Source organism: Chinchilla lanigera, unplaced genomic scaffold, assembly GCF_000276665.1.
Source record: "Chinchilla lanigera isolate Chin_1 unplaced genomic scaffold, ChiLan1.0 scaffold00120, whole genome shotgun sequence".
In the NCBI taxonomy this organism is placed as follows: Eukaryota; Metazoa; Chordata; class Mammalia; order Rodentia; family Chinchillidae; genus Chinchilla; species Chinchilla lanigera.
In genome coordinates this window covers 411,043-424,689 of record NW_004955521.1, presented here as the reverse complement: position 1 = coordinate 424,689, position 13,647 = coordinate 411,043, and the positions used below count along the sequence as shown (strand labels likewise).

General features: G+C 41.2%; 1 protein-coding gene across 3 annotated transcripts in view; it reads right to left on the bottom strand.

The window, feature by feature from the left end:
• Positions 1-13,647, bottom strand: part of Sncaip (synuclein, alpha interacting protein) — a 138,422-nt gene that overhangs the window by 124,002 nt on the left and 773 nt on the right. For 2 of the 3 annotated variants that reach the window (XM_005409292.2, XM_005409297.2), the window contains exon 1: positions 13,585-13,647. The exons of the other annotated variant lie outside the window; for it this stretch is intronic. The gene's annotated coding sequence lies outside the window, so the exon portion shown is untranslated. The remainder of the gene's footprint in view (positions 1-13,584) is intronic. 3 annotated transcript variants of the gene reach the window in all.

The following is a 13,647-nucleotide window of genomic DNA, read 5'->3' as shown; positions in this document are numbered from 1 at the left end:
TATGTTTTATTAAATACTTCAAAGCTACAACTTTCTTTTCCAGACATTTTGTGACTGTGTATCTTATACTATGAATCAAAATTAAAAATCCTTATTTTACTTTTTACTTTGGCCACTGGAGCACTGTGTGATCTTAGTCCTTGGCCTTTCTGTTTTACATTTACCATGTCCAACATCAGTAAGATAATAAAAATTGTTTTCCACCCATATTTAAAGTTTTTGAACCATGTAACAGTATTACAAACTCAATACTGTATTTTTTAAAAAGCTGGACTTGGGCTATACCTGAGTGGAACATTCCTTGCTTAGTATGTGTCAGGCCCTGGGTTTGATTTCCAGTACCATGACAACAATGAAAAGGCTAATGACAAAATGCAGTCATGAACCACGAAATATTTCAGCCTGTGACTGACTATATACACAACAGTGGTCTCAAGATTACATGGCCTACCTAGCCATCTCAGTTTGTGTAAGTACATTCTGTGATATTCACACAAGGATGCAATGATCTAATAGCACAATTTCTCAGTATGTATCCCCATCTGAGACACAGGACTGTACTTACCTCTGTTGAATGTATACTGTGAGCCAACCACTATACTAAATTCTACCTACATCATGTTATTCATATAATGACTTTTGAGATAGGCAGTCACTTGTATCACTCAGGTTCATGACAGGAAATGAATGCCACACTAAAATGCAATCTGAAAAGCATTTATATGTGCAGCCGAGTTTGGAGAAAGTACAAGAGACAGCGTGGCACGCTGAGCTAGGAAGATGACAGTGGATAGTCACCAGCCTGGATGCCTGGCGGAGGGAAAGCAGCCTTTGAGCAAAGGCTGCTGGCAACAGCCATGGCCCACAGTGTGGGCAAGCAGCAGGTAAGAGGAGTTCAAGGCTTACAGAGCCCGAACTCTTTCCCCCACTTATTTGCTAATCTCTTGCTGTTGCATTCCATTGGCCAAAACCCAAACCAGAAGAAGTCAGGCCACAGAAGAGCCAGCCAATTCCTCCTATGGGCTAAGCAGGGAACCTTGGTGCTTGGAGCTAGTGGAGACAGGCAGTGGAGCCAATGTCCACTACTAATTCATCCCAAGCTTGAAAACTCACCTTGAATTAATGAGGTAAACAATAAATATTTGTGAATAAAAACGGAAACCATATCAAAATATTGGGCAGTTTAATAAGCCTCCCCAAATCACACACACAACAAGCAGCTGAGCTAGGTTTGATTCTGAGGTTGAAATCCATGCTCAGAACCACATGTTCTTCTACCTGCTGTTCACCTTTATCCCATACCCTCCATGTGCTACTGGGTGTTTTAGGAGATACTAAAAATGAGTGGCACTGATGCCCTCAAGAAGTTTGTGATCTGAGGCAGTTTTTATTATCATACTTTCCTATCAAAGCTCTGAATTTTCTCCTAGCATCCGAAGTCATATAAAGCCAGATGCTAACCCTCTTACAGTTCCACCACATACTCCAACTAGTGGCTAAGCAATGACATCTTCTGTCATGTGAGATTTTGCCTACTTACTTAACAGCACCCTGACTCAGATCCTCTGAGTGGAAATAACGTAAGTAATGTGCTATCTTTTCCAAAGACAAACTTCTAATCTCAACTGCAGTGGAGTAAGTCCTAGCTTTAGATTGTAAATGCATTTACTTTGCAAGACATAATGTATTTAGCTAAAATATATTGATCATATAGTACCTACTCAATACTGTGCTAGGTACTTGCACAGATTTTTTTTTTTTTTTCCTGGTACTGGGAACCGAACTCACAACCTTGAGCTTGCCAAGCAGGCGCTGTGCCGCTGAGCTAAATCCCCAGCCCCTACTTGCACAGATTGAGAAAACAATTCTTACCAAATAAAAAGCTGGCTTTCTACAAGGAATGAGTCAACAGTATCCAGAATGTGTGTAAAAGTGAGTTAATTTTAAGAAAGGCCATAGGTACACAAGCTGAGTGAGTCGTAATCCGGGCCCCAGTATCTTTCCCTAATTCTATCTAGCTTGTTGTGAACTTTGACATAGGATATCATCTTGTAACAAGCAGAAGTCATCCTATTTCCTGAGCTAATCAAGTATTCTGCTAGTTTTCCATCTCTTAAGGTCTCTGCTTTGAAATCCCAGCTCCTTTGTAGAATGACTTGCCCTAAACAGATCAAATACAAAATTTTCCCCATGGGTTTTTCCTTAGTTCTGCTCTTGAGCTTGGGGAGGACACTCCTTCCTGCCCAATCCTGACTGAAAAGCACACAGAAATCCTTCAGTTTTCTCACGGACCAGGCAAGTGAGCTGGCATAACTCCTCCCTTTCCCACTGTGCAAGCGTCAGCTTTGCATTTTTTAAAGCTATTGAACAATGCATCAGATTTGCCAAAAGGAGGCAGAAAGAAAAGAAAAGAAAAAAAGAGTTGGTTTCTACATGTAAGACTAACTTGACAGTTTCCCACTAAGGGCAAGAATACAAAACCACCAATTAGCTTCATGATGATTAGATTTCAAAGGCCTATCTATTTTCTTGATAATTCTAAAGATGAAAAATTCACTTCACTAAAACCCCAAATACTTCATGATGCTTATTTCATGCAGGAGCTTTAGGTAAAATCACTCTTCCAAATATCTTCTGAATGTTTATGTAGGTGCACACACCTGTGCCCCACTGCAAACAAAAGCTTTGCAAGCAAAGGATTTCTGCTGCATAAAATACATTTACATATACTATGGAAGACAGAAAATCTTTTACTGAAAGAAGCTTATGTCCCTCTTCTCACCAAATCAAACTGTAACTTCTGAAGAGCTCTGCTATATTTCCTAGCAACAAGAGTAAACACTGTACTGCATCCAGTGCCTAAGATTTGTAACCACATTAATCTGTGAGTACTTAACATAATTAAAGGTTAGACTTTTCAATTGTATTTTTAGTGCACAACAGCACTGCTAAATTATGATTATCAGAAGCTAAGTGTGCTTACATCTGCAGAACTCAGGGAATGAAAATGAATCATTTATTTCCATCTTGATATGACTGCTCTTCTCAGAGGCGCTATTCTCTAGTTCATAGGCCTCGGAGTTCATTGGAATTCTATGGCTAAGACACAGCTTGGAGACCTCATTTATGAAAATTCCTTTAAACCTTTCACCACTTTGAGAAATCCAGTCCAAGTTCACTGAGCCAATTCAAAAGTAGCTCTCAGCCTTTTTATAGGTTTTCAGTTACACCAACACAGCACACCAGAGCCATCATGTTTGAAGTATATTTTAGTTGCAGAGAAACGAGCTCTTTTTTGAGACACGAATGAAAGCATTCCCAAAACTGAAGCCAACAGACGTAAAGCTTTGTCTCTCTTGAACCATCTTTGCCTTACTAAAGATCATCAAATCACTTAAACATGGCTGTTTAGTTATCTATTATGTAATATATGCTAAGATTTTTCTAGCTTTTAAGAATTTACTTTGCAAAAACATTGGCAAGCTCCCACACCCTCAAAACTGTTCCAGAACTTTTTAAAGGAATTGTTCAAAACATTTTCTAACTTCATTCATCCTCCTAATACACAGCATGTGACAGCAGGGTTTGCTTCTCCTGTGTGTGCTCAGAAACAAAAACCTAAGCAGGTCAATGAGCTTTTCAAACTGAAACTGGTAATCAACGGTAAAACAGAGGTTAGGCCTAATTTTATACCTTCTTTAAGTGGGCCTGAGCTAATCATAATCTTTTCCCTTTGTAAAATGCTATATGACTTAACAGGTCAAATGCTAATATTTTCTCTCATTTTCAAACTTCAGATTTATAAGACTATGTGGTTACTAGCATTTTATGGGAGTACCAACTTTTAGACTTGGTTGTATTAATTATTTTTAAGTGATAGTTGTCACTGAGGGTAAAGCAAACAATCAAAAACATACCCACGAGCCATGGATATAGCTCAGCGGCACAATGCCTGCCTGGCAAGCACAAGGTCTTGAGTTCGAGTCCCGATACCAGGTACCAAAAAACCAAGCAAATAAAAACCATGCCCATTAGTTATTCAGAAGCACTTGCAAAATTTAAATACTATATGTGTAAATTTACTAGGGTATGCATCTCCTGTTCTCTCGGGGCAAGAATAATGACTCTAAGATGACCAGAAACACAGGGGACACTCATAATGATGATGTCAATAGCTGCCTGATGTAGCCAATTCTTGCTCTGTATAGTTAGTGTTGTAAATGTCAGTTGACCATTTTGTAGTCTCAGTAGGAGGGCTTATTGTGAATGAGATTTTGTGTTTGATGTGTCTCGTTTCCTCACCCTTTTAGTAAGACTATTACTATTTAAAATTCTAGACTGCTTACAAATTTGTCAAGTATTTTATATTGGCAAGGTGAAATCAAATGCTAAACAAGATGTGCATACATGCAGTACAATTCCAGCATAGTGGCGTAGGCCTGTGACTATAGCCTGTCCATTCAGTCTGACCTAAATGAGGTTCTGCAGCTCTAGACAGAGCTGAGAGTTTAAAACAGGAAGCTCTGGGCCAGGGCAATAGCAAGCAGCAGCCGGAGAGGTAAGCCCCTGCACAGCAATCCTTTCAACTCCTATAGTTACAATAATCCTCTTTCATCAATGCATTCACCAGGCACTCAGTGCTAACCAATGTACCTACCAAACACTGCTCTTGACACCAGGAACAGACAGCTGACAAAGATGCATTCCCTGTTCTCAACCCCAGGTTGGACAGCAGACACCTCCATCCACCTTTTATGGGGGCAACAGCACAGGTTAAGTGGTGAGAAAAGTGGTGAGGAAGACAGAGGAGGTGGTCTCTGAGGCCACCTGGGAACTCAAGTCCAAGCTTGCAGTTCCCAAAGGATCCTTTAGCCACAAGAGGCTGCTATGTAGTGGAAATTGGGCTAGTCTGACCTAAGTATGAAATACACACTAAATTTCAAAGACTTGCTATGAAAAAAAAGTATCTGGTTAATAATATTATATATTGACTGCACGTGGAAATGCTAATATTTTAGCTAAATTGGGTTAAGTAAAACATATTATTAAAATTAATATCACCCTGTTTTCTTTTCCTTATAATGTGCTTACTAGAAAATGTGAAATTACCTATGTGGTTTGCATTCACAGAGTCTATTATGTTTCTGTCCATGCGGGGCCTAAACAGTCACAAGACAACACTTGGGGAGAAAATCCAGAGAAGGCAACCAGGAAGGCTGCCTCAGGGCAAGTGGGCTGGTGGAGAGAGGCAGCTGTAGAATGAGGAAGACAACACACAGGGGAACCCATCAGGGGCTTCAGGGAGGGAACAGAGACCAGTGCTGTATTTGCTGAGTATGGTTTGCCTGCCAGATTCATCGCAAAGAGAGCCCAGAACATAAAGACCATGACAATAACATCTCGAGTAAATTAGAAGCAGTTTATGGCTTTGCGTGAGCAATGCTCTACTGGGGACCGGACCAACCAGCTACCCTTATCTTTACCCCATCTTCGGTTAACTCATTTGGCCACTCTCACCTTCACAAGGGAAGGCGGAAATTAACTGCCCTGCTTGAGTGTCCCTCTGATGCTGTCGACTAAGTCTCCAGAAGCCAGAAGCACTCTAAATGTCCTGAGGGAAGAAACACCTAGAGAAGTAGACAATTGGTTTGTGATTAGAGTTCTGCATCTACAAAAAACAGAAACTTGAGTAAAATAAATTCTTCATACTTCCTGTTTCACAAAACTTACCACACTCTATGATGAGCCTCCTTCCTGACAAGAAATAAGGTAGATGCATGCACAAGCTCAGGCTCCTCATCTGCCTGCTCACTGAGCCACTCAGCATACAACAGGCATGCTGAGGAAATACCCATGAAAGGAGGCACACGGAGGACTTGCAGTCATTGTTCTGTGGTTGAGTATCTACTGTGTTAAAATTTTCAAATGTGAAAATGACACCCAGCAACGTAGCAGGGATCTGCCTGGAGTGTCTGACATCACCTGCTCTGCATAGGAAGGTTTGACAGGTGAAGGAGAGTGAGCAGAAACTTTCCTAGCTCTTGAGTACGGACTGTCCCTGCTCTGAACACACTGCAGAGGGCCCTTGAGGCAGAGAAGCAATGAGCCTTCTTCTGACAGGGATGCTGAAGGCTGAGGATCAGGACTAGCATAGGCTCCAAAGTTCCCTGGTGCAGGTCTGATACCTCACAAGGTAGGATGGATAAAAAGGAAGGTAGGATGAAATGTGATTGTGGAACAGGTGTGGATTCTGCATTTAATTCCATTTTTGTCATTTTCCAGCTGGAAGAGTCCAAATTTCTTCTCTTCATGTTCTCTATAGCTTTAAACAGTGTCATGGTGCATCTTTTAGAGCTGGTTAGCTACAACATACTTTACAGAAGAGGCTGGCAAATGGAGAGTAATAATTGTTACACATGATACATGGTAAACACTCTAACAGTGCCTATTATCTTTCTTCTGAATTACAGCTTGCACATAGGGGTTTAATCTGGACTCCATGGAGTCCCAGGAAATCCACAGAGGGGATTCAAAAGATCCTTGAAATCCCTGAAATTAAATATAAAGAGGTAGAGGCATCTGTGTATGCATATGTATATGTGTATCCTTTTTCTCCAAGAAAAGAATCCATACCTTTCTTGAGAACCTAGAGACAGAGGTTGAAACAGGTTAAGAAGCATTAGTTTCTGTGGCTTCCCAGGTGTTTGGCACCCATTTTATGTATCTATGGGATAACTCTGAATGACTCTCAAAACCCAGCATTCTCTGAGCGTGCGTAAGAGCCTGCATTTCATACACAGCAGTACAATCTCCTGAAAGCGGCTTTTATTACCTAGCAGCAGCAAGATCACAAGAATGTGACTGGAATTCCTATGGCAGATATGCATCTTAATTTCAGCTGGAATACTGGAGTTCTTACCTCTTTACATCTTTTTCATCATCTTTTTTGATATAATTGATGGACAAGAATGTTTACCTCTTAAGAGGTGTCAACTTCATCTTAGACATCAACAACAAAAACCATCCAACATGAACTTGGAGCCTAGTGAAAGCCTGATTCTACTCTGTGGCAACCCAGACGACTGTCTGGAAGGTGGGCAATCCCGAGGAAAAGGGAACATAGTGTCAAGCAAGCTACCTCAACTCTCTAAACCTTTGTCTCCTCATATGTGGAAAAAAGGATGACTGGTAACACCACCTTGCAAGGGCTGTTGTGAAGAATTAAGTAAGAAAAAACTGTAAGGTACCTGGTAGGCATCCAACACAAAGTACCTCATTAATATTGACTATTAAAGATCCCATTTGATGGTAGGAAGAAAAGTGTTTCCTCATTTGGTCTCTAAACCAAAGATTAGCCTAGACTTAATTTGTCCCACTGATACTTTTCAATTTCATTCTTGAGGCAGTTATTAGTAACTAAGTAAGAAAACAATCATAAAAACAATTGGGAAAGCTGTTGTAAAGTGTCTGGGCAACAACTTCTGAGATGCGAATAAGAGACTCAAGTTAAAGCAAACAGAATAAACCTGAAAGAAAATCACCGAAAACTTCAAAATGAATAATTCAACACGTTTTTCATTTATTCATTCAAACATGACTGAGCATATACAGTGTAAGAAGTACTTTAAAGTGTAAGGATATGCAAAGATAGAAAGTACAGTTCTATTCTTTGGCCATTTGTCTAGAGAGGGAGAGAGACATGTACTATCCAAGGCCATGTAGCACAGGGTGCTGCAGGGAATGGGCAAGAGGGGTGATCAGCAAAGACTTCTTGAAAGTGCAACACTGGTTGAGTCTGGAACGATAACAGATATTCAGTGGGTCAAGGAAAAAGAAGCTTTCTCACTAACACAGCAGCACATACAAAAGCATGAAGATGGGAAAAAACAGAGCTCCCAGTACTTTAAAGTGGTCAGGTCAGCCAATACAAGGATGCTATGGGCAGCTAGAGGTAGAATTTGATGAACATACACTTAGTACCATTTCCTGTATCCTTACAAAAAGGCAGCGCCCTATCATGGAGAACTTTGGGATTAAGGGTCAGCAGCTTGGATTTCCCCCCAGGGCTGCCATGAGGTTTCAAATTATTTTTATGAGTTACATGACCTAACTGTATCTAATCAAGAGCTCCCTGGGCATGGTGAAGACAGGCTGGAAGTGGAGAGACTGGAGGCAACATTTTTAGGGGTGATTTAAGAAAAGTGAAACATGGAGGGTCTAGGCCAGTGATGGCAAACCTTCTGGAGATTAAGTACCAAACTGCAATCCAAAACCCACCTATTTATTACAAAGTTCCAACACTGCAGTTAAACCTGAATACTGATGCTTTAGTTTGGAAAAGACAATTCAGGCATTAACATCTTTTATCTTGAAAGCAAAACACAATAACATGTGTGCCATGGATTTGCCACCACTGGTCTAGACTGGAGGAAGAAGAGAAGAAAAATTAAGGTGGAGTAAGAGGCTGTGGTGACTGAATAGTTGGAGGAGAAAAAGGGGGTGATTTTGTTAAGATCATTCCCAGGTTTCTGGCTCAGGGATGCAGAAAAAGGATTTATCTGTCAGGGAAAATACAGTAGATGGACTAGGAGATATCTTCTCTTTCTGCTCCTATTATGTCCACTCTTCTTTACAGCACTCTATTCCCTGCTCTCAGGTAAGAAGGGTCTGTGGACCACCTTAACAGACCCCTCCATTTCCAGACTCCCACTGTCCCCTCCTGCCATGCTCCTCATGCATCCCACCTACCCTTCCCCAAAACCCCCAGGACTGGGCATGCAATCAACAATCAGGCCAGCAGCATGCTCCAAATTTCGGTCATGGGAACTGGATCAGGCCTATGCAGATGATCCAAGTTAATCCTAAATTTTCCCCTTTCCTCCAGTGACTAAGGCTGAACTGGAGAAATCAGCGTTAGCTTCTCCCCTAATTCTTCCTTTACAGGAACCAGTATCTGCCCCTTCCTGCTTCAGTACAAACTGGATTTCTCTTACTGGCAACCAAGAAACCCAAAAAAGGAAGGAGTCAGGACAGCTGTGTTTCAAAAACTAAAAACAAGATTTTGTTTTAAATAAGTGGTAGATTCTGAAAATCTACAATATTGTGACAAGAGTGCCTCAAAACATGTAAATCTACAAAAGATACTTATATATTTTATAGCAAACTCAACCTCAATAATGAAAAGCAGACCAGACTGTTTCAGAAAATGTTACTACACTAGATAATGGCACATTCACTCATTCAATTAACATTTATTGAGTATCTTAAGGGTTCTCAGGCTTGTGCAATAAAATCTATGAAAGTGTGTGCTTGGACTTGAGCTGGTCCATCCAAGGCCCTTCTCTAAAGAGCAGCTATGCATGCTGTTTGGAATAACTGTGTGGTCAGAGAGACCAGGTGCTTCTCTCTGGCCCAACAACTACCTTCGGTGGCAGAGACACTCACCACCTGTGTTTCAGCCTGGCTATCTATAAAATGAGGCTGGTGGAGCAGCAGCCCAGACGAGCCCTTAGGTAAAAGACAGAACAAAACACGTTTAGAATTCCTCTCCCTTCTAGTAAAATGTCACTAACATTTATGGAGGGGTCTGGATAAGGAATCACACCAGTGCAGCTCTGCTTTGCTTTGCAAGTGAAAAATCCCACCACTTGCATGAATTTAACTGTCATTAACGAAGCTACCTATCAGTATAAATATCCTAAGATGTTGCCTCTTGCCCTATTTCCATATGGTGAGGCCAAATGAACCTCAAGCTTGTGTATTTTTTTAATTTTGCTACCCTGTGTCCACCCCTACTTCTTCAGCAAATTTAGCAGTGCTCCAGTGTCTTTGTGGGGTAAGGAGTACTAAGGAGTGAACCCTGTGCCTTCACACTGAGCTGCGTCCCCAAGCATTTTTTACATTTTATTTTGAGACAGCATCTCTCTAATTTGCCAGGCTGGGTTCAAACTCGTCATCCTTTTGCCTCCACCTCCGAGGACTGGGATTACAGGTACAAGTCGCCATGCCCAGCTCCAATGTCCTTTCAGGAAGCAATTACCAACTCCTCATTGTATGCAAATGCACCAGAGCTACCAACCAATGCTTCTGGCCCAGCAATGTACAAGGTCACTCAACTAAGACAAAGGAATTCTCTTGCCTGTCAGGGCACTCCAAGGCAGATCTCCAGGTGTGCCTCTGAGAAAGATCAGTTCTCCTCTCCACTCCAGAACAGTTCTGCGGGCTGGGGATTTAGCTCAGCGGCAAAAGCGCCTGCCTGGCAAGCGCAAGGTCGTGAGTTCGGTTCCCGGTACCGGAGAAAAACCAAAAAAAAAAAAACAAAACAAAAAAAAAAACAACAGAACAGTTCTGCATCCTAAGAACGGTTCTGCTGACTTCCTCTGACATCCCCAAGTATCCCCAATGTTGCATTTTGTACCCTCTGGCTTTACAACTAAAGAAACTTAACTAAACACAACGGTCCTAGGCAATTTAAACACTAAACAATAGCTAATGTTCATCACATGCACACTCTGCAGTTTATAAAGTACTTTCACCTTCAGTTTATCTCTTTTAATCAACCTTTCTGGAATTGGGTTTTCCTCCTCTCCCCAAATACATCACTTACTGATTTCTCTATTTCTTAGAACAGCGCAATCATTCTTTCAGTAGCTGAAGCTTTTTATAATCTAGGATGATTTTGACACTGGGCTTTCACTAGCCCTATAATCAGTCACCTAATCCTAAATATGCGCTCTCCCAGGTAGATTCCTTACTTTCCATTTGCTCTGCTTCCACCTTCATCTGAGACTTTTAGCCCTTCCAATCATGTTCTGCAGGTTGTGCCACAGGCCGATCATACCTTTTGCCACTGTGAGGACACTGCTAAAATTTTATCATCATGGTGTCACTCCTCTTTTGTTTACAGAACAAAGATTACAGGCAATTTACCAGGCAATTCTTTCAACTAAATCCTGGACTCTCCGTAAGCAAGCTCTGCCTCTGTCTCAGGATAAAACAAGTTTATGCAAAAGTAACAGATTACAAAAAAAAAAAAAATAAGTTTTTGCAGCTCCCTCTCATTTTAAGTAGTCTTTCTCTGCCCCTTGAACGTGGGGTGACCTTATAACTTGATGTCTATGGGAGAACAGCTAATGTTATACAAACAGAGAATTAAAAGTTGTTCTTTACATTGAAGATAATACGCAATGTACTAACCACTGTTATTCTCCTACAATCTTGCTTTGAAATTTTATACCATTGTTTTGTTTATTCTTTTCCTTAAAATTAAAAAATAAAATAAAATTTTAAAAAAGGTTGCCCTTACATGACAGTAAGAGCTGTCTTTGCTGCTTTTTGAACACTACTGGCTGCCATGTAAAAATTGCACGGCAATTTGCTGGAGAATAGGAAGTATATGTGCCAGTCACCCGTGCCAGGATTAGAAGAGCCACCTAACTCAGCTCACACCAAAATGATGATCAAAAGAATCATTATAAGCCATGGTAACTTTTTTTAAAAAACTAAATTTTTATGTAATTTGATAACTGATCAATGCATAACTGATAAAACATTCAAGCAGATGTGATAACTTTCTCCTACAAATTCTTTTTCAATTACTACTCAGTGTTTGGGCCCTCAATTATAAAACATCTTTCATGTTTTATACCATTAACTTTTTGGTTTCTTTTTTTTCTGGTACCGGGAATCGAACTCACGACCTCGCACTTGCCAGGCAACCATTAACTTTTTATGTGTCCTATTTCCCTCCCTTTAAGTTCCTTCTATGGAGACAGTGAATTTTATATTTTTATATTGCAAATATGTACAAAATAAATGCAATAATAACTCTTTCATAGTCAACTAATGCTTGTCCAGGTCCCAATCATCAGCTATATCAACTAAAATTCACCATTTCAACACAGAGTTAGATCATTAGTTTTAAAAGCTTAAAAAAAGAGCTAAGATGCAAACGACAACGTATAAAATGTAGTTATCTAGCTGCAAAATAATGCATAATATATATTTAAGCAAACAATCTACAAGTTCATTTCCAGCAAACCTCACCCTGCAGGTGAATCCACACGCCAAAAGGGCAATGGAAACAAGCACACAAGGGTAAATGCTCCACAGAAGCAACTATCTGATTTTCACTAGGACATTATTTTTCTCCCATGACGCATATTTGTCCTATGTGTTTGCAACTGTAACCTGAAAGATTGCCAAATACTAGGCTTTTATTCTAAGAGTATCAATGATTCTCTTGCTGCTTTTCAATTAGATTCTGCATTCAAAAGAGAAACTCCCTTGTGTCTTTTATAATGATGCACCTGCTCCTTGGGAGATTTCCTCTTTTGACAAGAAATGCCTTAAATATGGCAAGAAAAATGGTTTTAGGGTTTCTCATAATATGATTTGGATTTCCCTTTTCTTAAGAGCAGTAAAACATGGTTACAATTCCTTCCAAATAAACAGCACACACACAGTTTCTTGGCCTCTGTTCTGCATTTCCACTGTACACCTGCACCCGAATAATGGCTTGGGATTAGCAAAGCTGGGACATGGTAGACAGAATTTCACTTGCTTTAGTCACTTTCTTTCAGACTGCAATAAACTGTAAATGTCAAATTAATGCAGGTAGCATCATTTCAAATTCACTATTTCATAAACTTCAAGGAATGCTTGCTATGGAGACAATGAAGGTTACATTCAAAACTGTATCTTCTTTTAAAAATTTTCAATTTATTTCTGAGATGTTCAAAGCTCCTTAAGAGAAGCATTATTTTTCTGATTCTAGACCTTGGAACTCATATGTATTTGATTATGGGTAATACTTGGCTAATTCTCCCTGTCACATCTTTTGCTAAGTTTTAAGGACACTAGGAAGGTGTCTCCCTCCAGTTGATCATGCTGAATTTGTAAATTAACCCTGAGATGCACCAGAAATATCCAGTAGACGTTCTCTCTCCTAGGTGTGTACACGTTAGCATATTGCTTTCCTATACCGTGTTCTCGTCCCTTTTAAAAATTCCAATATATAAAATGAAATGCAGTTTTCAACATACTCCCAACTGGGATGTGTGCTCCATAATAAGAAAAATAGGTTTCTGCCTTCTGCAGATTCAGCAAGGAAAGCGGTGCTCGAAAATTACGTGTGCAAAGGGACTCCCTAGAGAACTGACATGGTCTGCACACATGTAATCCTCATAAACCTCCCGACCCGCGTATTTCCTCCTGGAAGCTGCGCCCCGCAGGCCTCCGAGCGTGCAGGGTCCGCCCGGCTCCCACGGACGCGCGTGGGGAGCCGGCTCCGAGGGCAGCCGGGCCCTCGCGGACTTTCCCAGGGAAAGCCGCGGTCCCACCGGAAAACAACCGCTTCCACCCTCGCGGCGGCCCATTGAGAGCGAGTAACAATGCCGCTGCCTTTTTGTTTCCTGGAGACTTCCCTCCCCGCCAGCAGCGCAGCGCGCTCCAAGAACGCTCGTGTGTCCTGTGGAAACCGCGTGGCCGCCGGCCACGGCTCCGAATTTTCCTCTTTTCTTGCTGTAGAAATGACATAAACAAAACCTGGCATTTGACAACGGCCCACTCTGGGTCCCCACTCACCACCTGCAGACGCGTGCTCGCCCGGGGCCGGGCCGGACCGGGACGGGGCAGCGGGCCGGGGCC